The sequence below is a fragment of the Trichechus manatus genome, unplaced genomic scaffold, assembly GCF_000243295.1.
Source record: "Trichechus manatus latirostris isolate Lorelei unplaced genomic scaffold, TriManLat1.0 scaffold00187, whole genome shotgun sequence".
Lineage (NCBI taxonomy): Eukaryota > Metazoa > Chordata > Mammalia > Sirenia > Trichechidae > Trichechus > Trichechus manatus.
In genome coordinates this window covers 1,627,795-1,643,478 of record NW_004444123.1, presented here as the reverse complement: position 1 = coordinate 1,643,478, position 15,684 = coordinate 1,627,795, and positions in this window count along the sequence as shown.

Below are 15,684 nucleotides of genomic sequence, written 5' to 3'. Positions count from 1 at the left end.
CCTGGACATAAGCACTTTTAGTTTTATCGGTCAGCATCCTGTACGCTATCCTTAAAATGGGGGAGTTGGTTACCCTGTGTCAAGAAAACCAAAAAACCAAACCCATTACTGTCGAGTCGATTCCGACTCATAGCAACCCTAAAGGACAGAGTAGAACTGCCCCATAGGGTTTCCAAGGAGTGGTTGGTAGATTCAAACTGCTGACCTTTTGCTTAGCAGTCAAACACTCAAACATTGTGCCACCAGGGCCCCATGTCAAGAAAAGTTTAGGGAAAAAAAATGGCTGTAGTTGTAGATACTACTTAGGTACAAATAAATGCCTCGTTGAATTAGTTTTCTTGGTTTAAGGGGCTGGGGTGGTGGTTTCGTGGCTGGTCCAGTCAGTTGGCCTAATATTATTTGAAGAGTTTCTGCTCTTCCTTCTAGTTGGGTGAGTAGTGCCTCGGGTCTTAAAAGCTTGCGACTGGCCATCCAAGATTCAGCAATTGGTCTGTATTCACGTGGAACAAAAGAGGAAGAGGGAGATTCAGGAATTGAAGGAAATGGTCTGTTGGTCTAATTGCCTCCTTTACCATAAGACCAGAGGAAATGGACGGTGCCCCGCTACCATTACGGAATGTTTTGATCAAGGTCCCAGTAGATGAACTCTTGATCAAAAGGAGGAAAATTGTGGAATGGAACTTTAAATTCTTATTGGAAACCAGACTAATTGGACACATTGAGACTGGAGGGGCCCCAAGATCTATTGCCTGGAAACAACTTTTGAACCTTGAGCCTAAACTAGTCCATGAAGTCATCTTTAAACTAAACAACAATTTAGCTTAATAAGTAAAGAATGTCTGCCTTGGGCATTGTGCCCCATTGAAGAACTACCCATATGAGATTGAAATGACAGCAGTGACCCTAAAGCACAGATGAGAACTTTGCGGGGCAGAGACGATGTGCTGGTGCTGAAGCAATAGGGCAGAGACAGTGAGAATAGTGACACAGAACGAGGTGTGTAACTGTTGTCTGTACATGTAAAAAGTGTTGAATGGGTGTATGTTTTGTTGTGTATATTTTCACACCACACACACACAAAAGGTTTAGGAAAAGTGAGAAGGGTGATCACTGACAGGTCAGATTTAACCACTTATTAAATTTTGAACTTTGTTTACTGCACATGTACCTCATATACTACTAGTTAAGACTGTGGCAGAGTATGGAAGTACAAAGTGATCTACAAACCCATCCTGGGTTATTTAATGCAACTATTAATGATACTAAAAACCAAACCCACTGCTGTCTAGTTGCTTCGGACTCACAGTGACCCTAAAGGACAGAGTAGAACTGTCCCATAGGGTCTCCTAGGCTGTAAATCTTTACGGAAGCAGGCTACACTCGTCTTTCTCCCGCATTAATAATAATACTTTGTTAAAAAGCGAAAAACAAAGCAAAACAAAAACCTCTGGGACGAACATTAAACCAGGGGGATGCTGGGACTACGAGAATAAACCAAACCAAACCAGGAAACATGGGTGCTTCATGAAATGGATTTCTATGCTCTACCCCAGACCTATTAAATCAGAACTAGGTGTAATCTCAACGTTTGCATTTTTAAAAAGCTTTCCTTGTTATTCTTCGGGATACGTCTTGGATTGAATTGTGTCCCCCCTAAATATCTATCAACTTGGCTAGGCCATGATTCCCAGTATTATATGATTGTCTACCATTTTGTCATCTGATGTTATTTCCCTATGTGTTGTAAATCCTATCACTATGATATACTGAGATGGATTAGTGGCAGTTACGTTGATGAGATCTACAAGATTAGATAGTGTTTTAAGCCAATCTCTTCTGAGATACAAAAGAGAGATGCTAGCAGAGACAAATGGGAACCTCATACCACCAAGAAACCAGTGCCGGGAGCAGAGCGTGTCCTTTGGACGTGAGGTTCCTGTGCTGAAAATGCTCCCAGACCAAGGGAAGACTGATGCATCACGAGGACCTTCCTCCAGAGCTGACAGAGAGAAAAAGGCTTCCCCTGGAGCTGACGCCCTGAATTTGGACTTGTAGCCTACTGGACTGAGAGAATAAATTTCTCTTTGTTAAAGCCATCCACTTGTGGTATTTCTGTTAGAGAAGCACGAGATGTCCAAGACAGGGTACTAAAGCCTGAGGACTCCTTCACCTTTTATTCCAAGATGTCAAGCTACCTGGGTCATGGAGGTCAGGAGAATCATAGTTAATCTCACACCTCGAACAAAACTATTATTGAAAGGGAGATGGAGACAAACTGAACCTTAAATTACTCAGGTGACAAATTTGAATACGTCCCTGAACAAACTTGTCTGGGAAGGTGGGAGATTTAGTATTTGCTACATCATTGTCTTTTGGGGAACCTGGATTTGTACAAGCCACTTCCTTTCTTCGAGGATGAGATTTCCGATTGAGGAGTAGAAAGTACAACGAGCACTGATTTAATACTTTGGAAGAAATAAGCACTAGGTCAGCACCTTGTTTTCTAGGAGATGATACCAAAATATAAAAATGTATAAATTATTCCACTTTATTCAGATTGTAAGAATCTGAATAAAGTATTTTGAGCTTTTATAAAGTGGTTGAGTCTAGAATGACAGCACTTCATCTGTGTAAACTGTTTGCTTTAGTTGGGTTTTTGCCAATAATTGCTTGTATGACTTTTTAGAACTATCATAATCTCGCTGACCTCAGCTGCAAAATGAGGAGTTTAGACGAGTGGACACTGAAAATTCGGGACTAGTGGATGTTCTAGTTTCCAAAATGCATTTTTATATTTTTAAAAAATGTGAGGAATTTCTTATCGTGTGCATGTTATCATTTTATTCATCATATATATGCTAATACGGATTATATATGCTAATATGGATTATATATGCTAATACAGATTATATATGCTAATACGGATTATATATGCTAATACAGATTATGTAATGTTGCTGCAATTATTTCATTCATCATATATATGCTAATCTAGATTATGTAATGTTGCTGCTAGTTGCTGTGGAGTCGATCCCGATTGATGGCGCCCCACGTGTGCAGAGTAGGACTGTTCCATAGGGTTTTCAAGGCGCTGACCTTTCAGAAGTAGACCACCAGGCTTGTCTTGTTCCAAGGCGTCTCTGGGTGGGTTTGAACCACCAACCTGTCGGTTAGCAGTTGAGCACTGAACCATTTGTGCCATTCAAGGACTCCTTTATGATACAATACTACTCTATTATATAAAAAGTAGGATTATGGGCCCTTGTTTTCCCTTCTAATTTTTGATACTTTAATAAATAAATGTTATTTCAAAAGAGAACGAGCAAGAACGCTAAATAAACTGAGGAAAGAGATAGAGGGAGACAGGAAGAGGTTGCGTGGAGTCAGTCATGCTGGAGTCGCGGCTGTTTTTAAAGACTTTCCAAGGTATAGGGAATCACCTAGTGGTGGGAACTGAAAAACATTGTAAAAGTTTAAGATCCTTTTTCTTGTTCTTCAGTTCATATCACTGAGTAGTGTCCATATGGTTGGTGATCGTTTTATTTAAAACATACCAAGATGTGGAGTATTTATTTTTTGCAATTAATTTTATTTTAAATAATGCCAAGAAGTTGAATATTTAACATTTACGTCCAAGCCTTTCTTTCTTAGAAAAACTCGAAATCTAATATCAAGCTTTGAAAATTAATTCTTGCCCCAAAGAATGTGTTAAGATCATGGTTCTGTAGTCAAAACAAGTCTAACCCAAAACCAAACCAAACCAAACCCGTTGCTGTCGATTCGCTTCCGACGTGTAGCGACACTATAGCGACCCTATGGGACTGAGGAGAACTGCCCCGTAGGATTTCCAAGGAGCAGCTGGTGGAGTCGAAATGCCAACTTTTTTGTTAGCAGCCATAGCTCTTAACTACTGCACCACGAGGCTCCAAAACAAGTCTAGATATGTACAAAACGAGCACAAAAGCATGACTTTTATCTTCCAGAAACCCCTGGTCCGAAACCAATGGCACCAGGCAAATACCATTCTGATCATACGCCAATTTCACAAATGAGAGAACCACTCTTCTGTTACATAATGGAAGCTTTTGGGATATTTGCAAGACCAAGATGGGCTTTTCACCTATCAAAAACCATATGTTGTATGTGTATGGCATCCTCCTTTTAGTTTGGGCTCCCCCCACATCAGAGACTAAGACAGACTTGAGTGGATGGAGTTTATCTGGTGGTTTATTTGGGTGATGATTTCCAGAAGCTGAGTGGAGAGCGGGGAGAGGGAGACAGGGAAGGAGGAAAAGCGGGTGAAAGGGCCCAGTACCTCAGTCACTGCTGTAGGGGCTATGAGCTCCGTTCTTCTGGGATCTCTCAGAATCGCCCACATGAAGGATAGAAGGCAGGGGCTTGTATCTACTGACCCCTGACTCCATTAGTTGAGGGTTGCCCCCTGGAAGTTGTACTTGCCCCCACACTCTCAGACTGTGTTTCTCTGATGGCTAGGCAGGCTCCCACAGCTCTGGACAAAGCTCTGGAACAGAAAAGTCGAGGGAGGTGGGAGGAGTCTGAGCTCACACATAACTGTCCACCCCAGCTGTGCCAGAAATCCAGGATGGGCCAAGCCATCTTATGCAGGGCATCAAAGTGTTTGCTATAGTCCACCCCTTACCCTGTTCAGACCCACTTGTCCCTCATATTAAGTTTACCCTGTCATTGTGTCTTCAAGGTGGTGGCCACAATCTCTAAACAAGACTTTATGCAGGAGGGTTGGTGGGATAAGCTACTCTCTCCTCCAACACCTGTTCTAGATCCACCCCCTCACCCTTGACCAGCATTAAAAACCATTGCTGTCAAGTCGTCAAGTCGATTCCGACTCATAACAACCCTACAGGACAGAGCAGAACTACCTCCACAGGGTTTTCAAGGAGTGGTTGGTGGGTCTGAACTGCCAGCCTTTGGGTCAGCAGCTGAGCTCTTAACCACTATGCCACCAGGGCTCCTTGACCAGCATTAACTGGTCTAATATATTTGCCTGATGGGGCATCCCAGATCTTCATCCCAGAAGGGTCTGACGCTTTGGTTGCCTTGTCCTGTTAGACTTTGTGCCCTGCAATTGCTTGTTCACTATTATCACTGGGCACACAGGGGTACCCCGGTGAATCCCCTGAGTTCCAAGCATCTTCTTCCCTGCCCCTTTCATGTAGCGGCAACTCCAGCTTCTCATGATAATCAGAGTTGATTTATCTCACTGGTATAGTGACTCTTATTATGTGCCTGCTGGTCCGCACACACAAGGAAAACAGAGATCAGTTGTAGCCTGATGTTTTATAGAATTCGTGTGTTAGTAGGTCCCTCAGTGGTGCAGATGGTTTGAGCGTAGTGTAGCTACTTACTGAAAGGTTGGCAGTTTGAGCTTGCCCAGGGGTGTTGCGGAAGAAAGGCCTAGTGATCCACTTCCGTAAGACTAGTCATTCAAAACCCTATGGAGTACAGTTCCCTCTGAAACACATGGGGTTGCCATGAGTTGGAATCAACTCAACGGCAATGGGTTTTGTTTTTTTTGTGTGTTACTAGGGGTAACTCTCCCCACTCTCCCCTTTACCCAGTAGAGCCAGAGTAGAAGGAGTGGGAAGCACAGATGGGTTATTGGGAGTGATAGTGAGAAGGGCCTGTTTTCCTTCCATTCCTTGTTTCTTGGACATGTCTATTATAACTATTGGGGACACAGCTTGATATATTGCTGGATGTGGATAATGCATTTGGAAGATAGGGCCCCAACTCTACACAATGCCAAACGCTTGCCTTAGTTGAGCCTTTAACTGCCCACTCCAATACGGTATCAGACCAGCTACTTCCCAGAAATAAGTAGGAAATGGTAGGACCAGCAAATCTCATAGTCATGTACACATTTCTCAGTAAAATGGGTCCCTTGGTTCAAGGCAATCTTATGCAGCAGCCGACGAGTGTAAATCAGGTAGTCTGCAAACCTGCAGGAAGGAGTGCTGGCAGAAGCATGGCAGACGGAGCAGATGAACCCATATCTGGAGTAGGTATCAGTTCCTCAGGGTGGAAGGGATCCAGTGCAATCAGTCTGTCACCAAGGAGCTGGTTGTTCCTACTCGAGATAGTTGCATCCTGACGGCCAGGTCAGTCTGGCTGGTCATTTAGCAGAGCAGCTTTGGTGAGAGGGAGCCCATGCTGTTGGCCCCGTAAATAGCCCCATCGCAGACACCATGGCTCTTCTGATGATGAGACTATTGTGCAAGGACAAGGGTGGCTGAGGATATCCACTGGCAATACACCAGACAAATTGTCCTGTCCACCTGGTTGTTTCTTGTCTCCTCCATGCTGGATGCTAGCTAGTGGGCATTGGCACAAGACCCAAAGACCTATACGCTTCGTTCCCATTCCCATAGATCTATCCATAATTCACTTCTCTAAGACTCTAGGTCTCCAGTAATTTAATCCTGCTCCTACCAGGTCCCTGACCTGTCAACCAAATCAGTTCTCAGGAGTTCACGTACAACTTGACCTTGGGCCATTTCTTCCACCATAAAAAGTAGACAATAATCTATTCTGCCCAATGGAGTCCTGCCTACCACCTACCACCTTAGTGCCGCTGTAGGGAGTAGCAGTCAATTTTTAGGACACACCGATATATTAATCCATTTGTTAACCAGGATCAGGTGTTTTTCTTCTCTGTCAACTGGTTTTGGGGAACCCACCAAAAGACCATAGACATGCATTGAGAGAGAGAGAGAGAAGGCCCCGGTGAAACAGAGTAGGTGGTCTGTAGCCACCTGTTTCTATAAATTATTTTCGCCATTTGGACCTGCTCAGGCCTGATCCCAAATGAACCATGTCCGTTGAAGAATGGTTGGTTGGTGCACTGAGCTGAACTTGTGACTTGGTAGATCTGACAATAATCAGGTACTGATGGGCAGCTCCAGTGAACATACTTGACGTTCTGCAGTCAGATGCTCAGTCTTTATTAAGGCCAAGTAGCACAAGAGGAGTTGCTTTTTAAATGCGAAGTTCTCAAGTGGAGAAAGCATGACCTTGCTCCATATGCTAGGGAGTCTGTGAAGGAAATCTCTCACTGAAGCTTGCCAGGGGATTGGCCTTATCTGCCATGACTGTCTCTAGCACCGTTGCATCTGCCAGATGATATGGCCAAGTGAAAATCCTCGTCTTGACTTTGTACTGTAGTGACTCTCAGCTTTCTGCTGGGCCAACTCTTGAGTTTTTCTAGTTACATAAATCAAGCGTAACCCAAATGTGTTGCCCATCTATCTCTCACCTGGGAGACGCACAGATCAGTCATAGCTACAGATGCCTCACACTTGTTACTACTTCCATGAAGTAGCTGTGTTGGCCATTCAAATAATTACTTTCACCTTGCTATTGACAAGGTGGTTTAGTGCTGGGATTAACAGCAGATTAGATATTTACAAAAGAAAATACCAATAAAGTTGAACAAAAACTATCCAAATGAAGCACAAAAATAAGACTGAAAAAATAGAGCCTCAGTGACCTATGAAACCACATTAAGTAGTCTAAAAAAATGCAGTGGAGTTCCAGATGTAGAAAAGAGAGTGGGAGAGAACAAATATTTGAACAACTAATGCCCCCAAATTTCCCGAATTTGATGTCCAGCACCAATAAGCTCACCCAATCTCAGGCAGGATTGTTGTCGTTCGTTGCCATCAAGCTGGCTCTGACTTACGGAACCATTATGATGATAGGTTTGTGGATGAGAATCGGCATGAAGCTGATTCCCAGGAGGTGGACATTAATCATATCCCCATCTTCCCATTTCTCCATGATTTCTGACACCAGCCACCCACATGGCATTCTCTCTGTCTTACCATAGCCACCAGGGTTAGGTCAGACCTTACAAGTTAAGAGAACACTGTCCTTGGGCTTGTTAATTCTCTGGACTGACTCACAGAACTCACGGAAGGTATTATGCTTACAGTTGGTTTTATTATAGTAAAAGAACATAAATCAGGATCATCAAAAGGAAGAGATAGATGGGCGAGGTCTGGGAACATTCCCAATGCAAAGCTGCTGCGTCTCAGAGAGGGCACGCCACCCTCCCTTCACTGACCAGGAAACCCTCTGAGCCTTAGTGTTCTGGCCTTCTAGTGGCCAGTCCTGCATGGAGGGATAAATCCTGCCTCCTGAGGCTAGTTGATATTGGCCCCCCAGGTTAGTCTGTTCTGGTCTGGCCAGAAGGAACCGTGGTGGCACAGTGGCTAAAGCACCTGGCTGCGAACTGAAAAGTAGGTGGTTCAAACCCACCAGCCATTCTGTGCGATAAAAGATGTGGCAGTCTGTTTCTGTAAGGATTATAGCCTTGGAAACCCTATGGGGCAGTTCTACTCTGACCTACAGGGTTGCTGTGAGTTGGAATCGACTTGACAGCAGTGGGTTTTTGGTTTGGTGGGGCCAGTTACCTGGAAATCCCAGACCAAGGCACCCCAGTCACCCTGGAGCCACGGACAAAGGCCACCTTACTTCGGGTAAAACTAGGCCCTTAACCCCACAACAGAACGAAATGCTGCCTGGTCTTGTGCCATCTTCATGGTCATTGGTATGTTTGTGTCCATTGCTGCGGCTACTGTGTCAATCCATCTCACTGAAGGTTTCTCCTGTTTTTGCTGACCCTCTCCTTTACCAGACAGGATGTCCTTTTCCAGCAATTGGTGTCAAACAGGATGAATACAAAACTACACCCCGGCATATCATAAACAAACAAACAAAAGACAAGGATAAAGGGAAAATATTAAAAGCAGTCAGAGTAAAAGGATGTTAGGTAAACTTCTGGTCTATAGTTATGTGGATTTCTCGTCAGAAACAGTATAAACCAGAAGAAAATGGAATGACATCTTTAAGGCACTATAAGGAAAACAAAACAGAAAAACCTACCAACCTAGAATTCTACATTTCACAAAAATATCTTTCAAAAATGAGGACAAAATAAAGAATTTTTCAGACAAAAAAAAGATGAGAAATTTATTGCCAGTTAAAAAAAATTTCTTTAGGCTGAAGAAATATGCAACAAATGGAAATTTTGAATGAAGCTTGTCAGAGATGGTAAATTTTCAGATTAATATAAAATTGATTTTTTTTTTAGTTTTTAAATTTCTGTAAAAGAAAATTATTTTAGAAAACAATAATAACAATCTCTTATAGGGTTTCTAGGAGCTTCTGGGTGGTGCAAATGGTTAACCACTTGACTACTAGCTGAAAGGTTGGCAGTTCAAACCCACCCACAGGTGCCCTGGAAGTCAGGACTGATGATCTGCTTCTGAAAGATCACAGCCTGTCGAGCCCAGGGCTGCTCTGCACACACGGGGTCGCCATGAGTCGGAATCGACTCGACAACCATTAGCAATAACGTGGGGTTTACAATATAGGAAAAAGCAAAATGTATAACAAGAGTAGCACAAAAGTTGGGAATGGAAACAGGAAATAGGTGGTTACACTATCTGTGAAGTGGAATGTTTTTTAGAAGGTAGATTCTGATACGATAAGGATGTGTACTGTTAACCTCAGAGCAGCCACTGCAAAACTAAAACAGAAAGCAATATTGCTAGCAAGCCAGCGTTGGAGAGAGAAAGAAATCATAAAAATCCTCCATGACTCCAAACGAAACCAGGAAAAGAAGGAAAAAGAAGCAAAGAATACGTGGGAAAGTAGGAAAACACCAGCAAGATTTCAAAAGAACCATTTCAATAATTACTTTAAATATCAATGTTCTAAAGACTTCAGTTAAAACAGCAGCAACGTCAGACTGGGTAAGAACAGGAACTAATATAGGCTGTCTACAAGCAACATGTTTTAAGTATAAAGACACATCCAGGTTAAAAGCAGAAGGATGGAAAAAGATAGACCTCACAAACAGCAACTAAAAGAAAGCTGGAGTGGCCATAATGCCGCCAGAGAAAGGAGATTTACGAACAAGGAATGTTACCAGAGACAAAGGGGTCGTTTCACGATGATCAAAGCATCAGTTCGTCAAGAATCACAGTCTGTGTATCCATCCAATAACAGAGCTTCAAATTTCACGAAGCAAAAACTGACAGAACAAAAAGGAGAACAGACAAATCCACAATTATAGTTGGAGTGTGCAATATTCTTATTTTAGTAAATGGTAGGTAGATCAGCTGGACAGAAAATCCCTAATGACAGAGAAGACAAAATTGACATAACTGGTATTTATAGAATGCTTTACTCACAAACCCTAAAATACACATTCTTTCAAGTACATGTGGGATACCCACTAAGCTTGACAATTTGCTAGGTCATAAAACAAGTCTTTGTGAAAAACAAGATGTGAAATGATTGGAACCATACAGAGTACTTTTCTGATCACAACAGAATCAATTAGAAATCTATAACAGAAAGATACCTGGAAAATCTACGAATATTTGGAAATTAAACAATACACTTCTAAAATGCCCGTAAGTCAAATAAATCATGAGGGAAATTAAAACATATTTTGAACTGAACGAAAATGAAAAGACTGCAAACAAAAATCTGTGAGATCAGCTGAAGCTAATATAAGCCTTATATGCTTATATTATAAAAGAATAACATCAAAAATCAATTACCTAAGCTTGTACTTTAAGAAGTTAGTAAAAGAAGAGCAAATGAAACTCAAGCTAAGTATAAAGAGCACAAATCAATGAAATAGAAAATGAACACATATTAAAGAGAAACTAATAAAACCAAAAGCTTGTTCTTTGAAAATATCAATAAAATCGAGAAAACTCAACTTGGAATGATTAGAGAAAGAGAGGGAGAGAGAGAAGAGAGAGAAGACACAAATTGTCAGCATGAGGGATGGAAGAGGAAATACAACTATACAACATTAAAAGGATAATATTAAAAAACTATGTGCCAATAATTTTGACAACCTAGATGAAATAGGCAAATTACACAAATTAAGAAAAGACACAAATTACCAAAATGAGTAAAAACAGAAAATCTGAAAAACATTTTTTTCAATTCAATATTTAAATTCATAATTAGCCCCTCCCCCTAAGAAACTGTGGGCCCAAGCATTTAAGGAACAATGATACGAATCTTACACAAATTCTTTCAGAAAAGGGATGAGGGGGAAACATTACCCAGCTCATTTTAGGAGGCCAGCATCCACCTGAGACGAACAGCAGGCCAGCTAGCATCCTCCTTGATGACGTACCAAGAAAGGAAAGCTATAGATCACTCTCCTTCATATACATAGGTGCAAAAATCTTCAGCAGATATCAGCAAATAAGATCAACGAATATATGAAAAGGATATTACCCCATGACCAAGTGAGGCATATGACAGGACTGCAGGGTTGCTTTAACATTGGAAAATCAAACAATGCACTCCTGTATTAACCCAATAAAGGAGAACTACCTAGTGGCATAGTGGTTAAGTGCTCGGCTGCTAACCAAAAGGTTGGCCGGCTCCAACCACCAGTCGCTTCTCGGGAGAAAGCTGTGGCAGTCTGTTTCTGTAATGATTACACCTAGGAAACCCTACTGGGTAGTTCTACTGTATCTTATAGGGTTACTATGAGTCGGAATCGACCTGACGGCAATGGTTTGGTTTGGTTTACCGTGACACAGAGGTTAAGTGCTCGACTGCTCACTGAAAGGTTGGTGGTTTGAACTCACCCAGTGGTTCCGTGGGAGAAAGACCTGGTGATCTCCTCTCGTAAAAATTATGCCCTAGGAAACCCTATGGGGCAGTTCTATTCTGTCAGTGGGGTCGCTCTGAGTCGGAATTGACTCAACGATATCCAACAACAAAAACCACATGATCATCTCAACAGATACAGAGAAACATATGACAAAATTCAACTCCTAATCATAATAAAATCTCTTAAAAAACTAGGAAGAGAAAGGAATTCCTCAACTTGATTAAAGGCATCTACAAAAACTACAGCTATCATGATACTTAGTGGTGAAAGATTGAATGCTTTTCTCTCTGATCAGGATGAAGAAAAAGATGTCCACTCTCATCACATGTGTTTAACATTGTACTTGAGGAGCTAACCAGTGGAATACGGCAAGAAAAGTAAATAAATAAACATGTATACTGGAAAGGATGAAGTAGATAGAGATAACATACATAGAAACATACATAGAAAATACTAATGAATTACAGAAAAGCTACAAGAACTATTAAGAGAGTTTAGTAGCTTTGCAAGATACAAGGTCGTTTTACAAAAATAAATTGATTTCTATATGCTAGCAACAAAACTTCAGAAACTGAATTAAAACTAAAAAATAAAAACCCACTTACAACAGCATCCAAAATCATAAAATACTTAGGAATGAATGTAAAATAAAAAACATGTGTTTCAGACTTTTACACTGAAAATCATAAAACATAGAGAAATTAGAGAAGACCGAAATAATTGGAGAGATATAACATGCTCATGAATCAGAAGACTCAATATTCTTAAGCCTCCAAAAATTAATGTATAGTTTTAATGCATTCTCAATCAAAATCCCAGTAGGCTTTATGGAGAAATTAATAATCTGATCTTTAAATTTTTATTGAAAAACAAATGCCCTAGAATCGACAACTTTGAAAACAGACAATTTTGAAAAAGAACATAGTTGGAAGACTTACATTATCTAATTCTATGATTTACTATAAAGCTACAGTAATGAAGACAATGTGATACAGGTGTAAAAATAGACATAGATCAGTGGAACAGAACAGAGAAGCAGAAACAGATCCATTATTTATACCATCAATTAATTTTCTTTCTTTTTTTTAATTCTTTTTCTTTTCTTTTAATTGTACTTTGGGTGAAGGTTTACAGAACAAATAGTTTCTCATTAAACAGTCAGTATACATATTGTTTTACGATACTGGTTAACAACCCCACAACATGTCAACCCTTTCCCTTCTCGACCCAGCAATTAATTTTCAGCAAAGGTGCTAAGGTAATTCAGTGGGTGAAAGGAAAATCTCTTCAACAAATGGTATTAGAACAACTGGGTCTTTATATGGGAATAGGTAAATGGCAACCCTTATTTTATACCATACACAAAAATAAACTCAGAATGAATCATAGACGTAAATGATGTAAAAGCTCAAATTATAATATAAAACTCCCAGAAGAAAACATAGCAAGGTCTTTACAAACCTGAAATATGCAAAGATTCCTTAGATAAGAAACAAAAAACATGATCCATGTAAGAGAATATTGAATCATTAGACTCCATCAAAATTAAAAATTTTGCCTTTAGAAAGACGTCATTCAGAAATTGGACAGACATGAGAAATGTCTGTGAAACAAATATCTGAAAAAGGCCTTCTATCCAGAATAGATGAGAACTCATAATAAGACCAACAACTCAATAAAAAAAATGGGCAAAAATTTTAACAGCTACCTCACAGAAGAAAATATACAACCACCAAGAAGCACAGCAAAAGATGCTCAACGTCATTAGTCATCGGATACGTACAAATTAAATCACGGTGAGATATAAATACATACACACCCATTAGAATAGCATGAATTTAAAAATCGACACCACCAAGTATTTTGGTGAGGCTATGAATCAGCTCGAAGACTCATACGTTGCGGGAACGTAAAATGGTACTTTGGAAAAGATTGTGGACATTTCTTAAAAACTTAAACACACACTTACTATTTGACCCAGTAATTTCACTCTTCCGTATCTCACAAGAGAATGAAAACCTATGTCCGTGCAAAGACTTGCCCACAAAAGTTCACAGCAGCTTTATTCATAATGCAGCCCTGGTGGAGCAGTGGTTAAGAGCTCGGCTGCTAACCAAGAGGCTGGCAGTTCGAATCCACCAGCTGCTCCTTGGAAACCCTGTGGAGCAGTTCTACTATGTCCTATAGGGTCTCTACGTGTTGGAATTGTCTCCACGGCAATGAGTTTTTTTTTTTTTTTAAATTCATAATAGTCCCAAACAGGAAACAACACAAATATCAATCAACAGGTGAATGGATAAACCAATTGTATATCATGCAAAGAAATACTACTTAGAAATAAAAAGAAGTCAACACAGTTATGCACAACGATAACAGCGACTCTCAAGAACATTATGGTGAACGAAGGCGGCCAGATACAAGAGTGCACACTGTACAATTCCAGTTCCCTGCACCTCTGAAAAAGACAACTTTCTAGTAACAGAGAACAAATCAGTGGTTGTGTGGGGTCGGGAGCTGGTGGGGTGGATAACTGGGGAGGGACACGGGAACCTTTGGGCGTGAGGAAATATTTCTATTTTGATTTTGGTCGTGGTTACGGAGGTGTACAGATTCTTCAAAGCTCATCGCACTGCATACAGAACACGAGTACATTTTATTTTGTGTAAATCATATCACAATAAAGTTTCATTTTTTTTTTTTAAGATCTAGGTTTTTCAGGAGGGACAAAACCAAAATCAAACCGTGTGCTGCCTCCAAGAGAAAGATGTAAAATAAAAGGTGGAGGAAGGTAGAAAATGAGGAGACGGAAACACGGATTCCCATAATACTAACAACTGAACAAAATCAAAACAAGTAAATAAAACAACAGCCCAGGAGGATGTTCCCGACTTTGTTGTGGGAGAAACAACCTCATAATGAGGTAGATACACACGTATAATTATACATTGTTTTAAGTTCTCATGCAGCTGTGACATTAACACGGAACAAAGAGAAAGAAATCACTGCTTAAAATAATAGGTTATATAGTCTTCATGATTCAGAGGGAGACAGCTTTCATTTATAGAAAGTAATTTTTTTTTCTGAGAAAAGTGATTGATTAAAATGAATATGACAAATTAATCCAATATAGAAGGAAGCAGAATGGAGGAGAGATGTGGTGACAGATGGTGGGGAATGTGGGATTGAGAAAGCGTTTCTTTTTAAACGGAAAGAGCTGAGCAGTTTAAGTGCTGACACATGAGCCAAGGTCCCTGGGTTGTGCAAATGGTTCATGTGCTCCGCTGCTAACCAAAAAGGTTGGTGGTTCAAGTCCACTCAGAGGCACCTCGGAAGAAAGGCCTGGTGATCTACTTCTGAAAAATCAGCCATCGAGAACCCTGTGGAGCACAGTTCTGCTCTAACACACATGGGGTCGCCATGAGGCGGAGCTGACTCCACAGCAACTGGTTTTGTTTTAGGAAGAGCCAGGGGAAGAACAGTTAAAGATGCTTGTCTGCAAGGGCGTAACCCAGAGAGTGCCATGTTTGAGAAGTGAGGGGCTCCAGAACACAGAGGGATTGTTCCCTTTCCCATTATTGTAACAGGAAAAATGGAGGGAAGAGTGGAACATAGGTGTTGGCGAGTTTATAGATTTGAGCAGCAGAAAGTTGCCAGCAGTCCTTTCAGGCATCTGATATTTTCTCTGTGATTCAGGAGATGAGGCCATCTTCTGGGCGCGAGAGTGGAGCTGGTGACTTCAGGGGATTTGAGAAATTCTGAAATCGGAGAGCAGCCTGGGGAGCAGCCCTGAGGCCCAGTTAGAGGCCGTACATTTAAACTGTCACCTACCTGCACGGTCCTGCACACCTGGGGAAGGTGTGGGCGGTTGTCTGCGTACAGGTGTGTGCACCTGGGGAGGGTGTGGGCAGTTGCTCACGTACAGGATTGCACGCCTGGGGAGGGTGTGGGCGGTTGCTCACGTACAGGTGTGCACGCCTGGGGAGGGTGTGGGC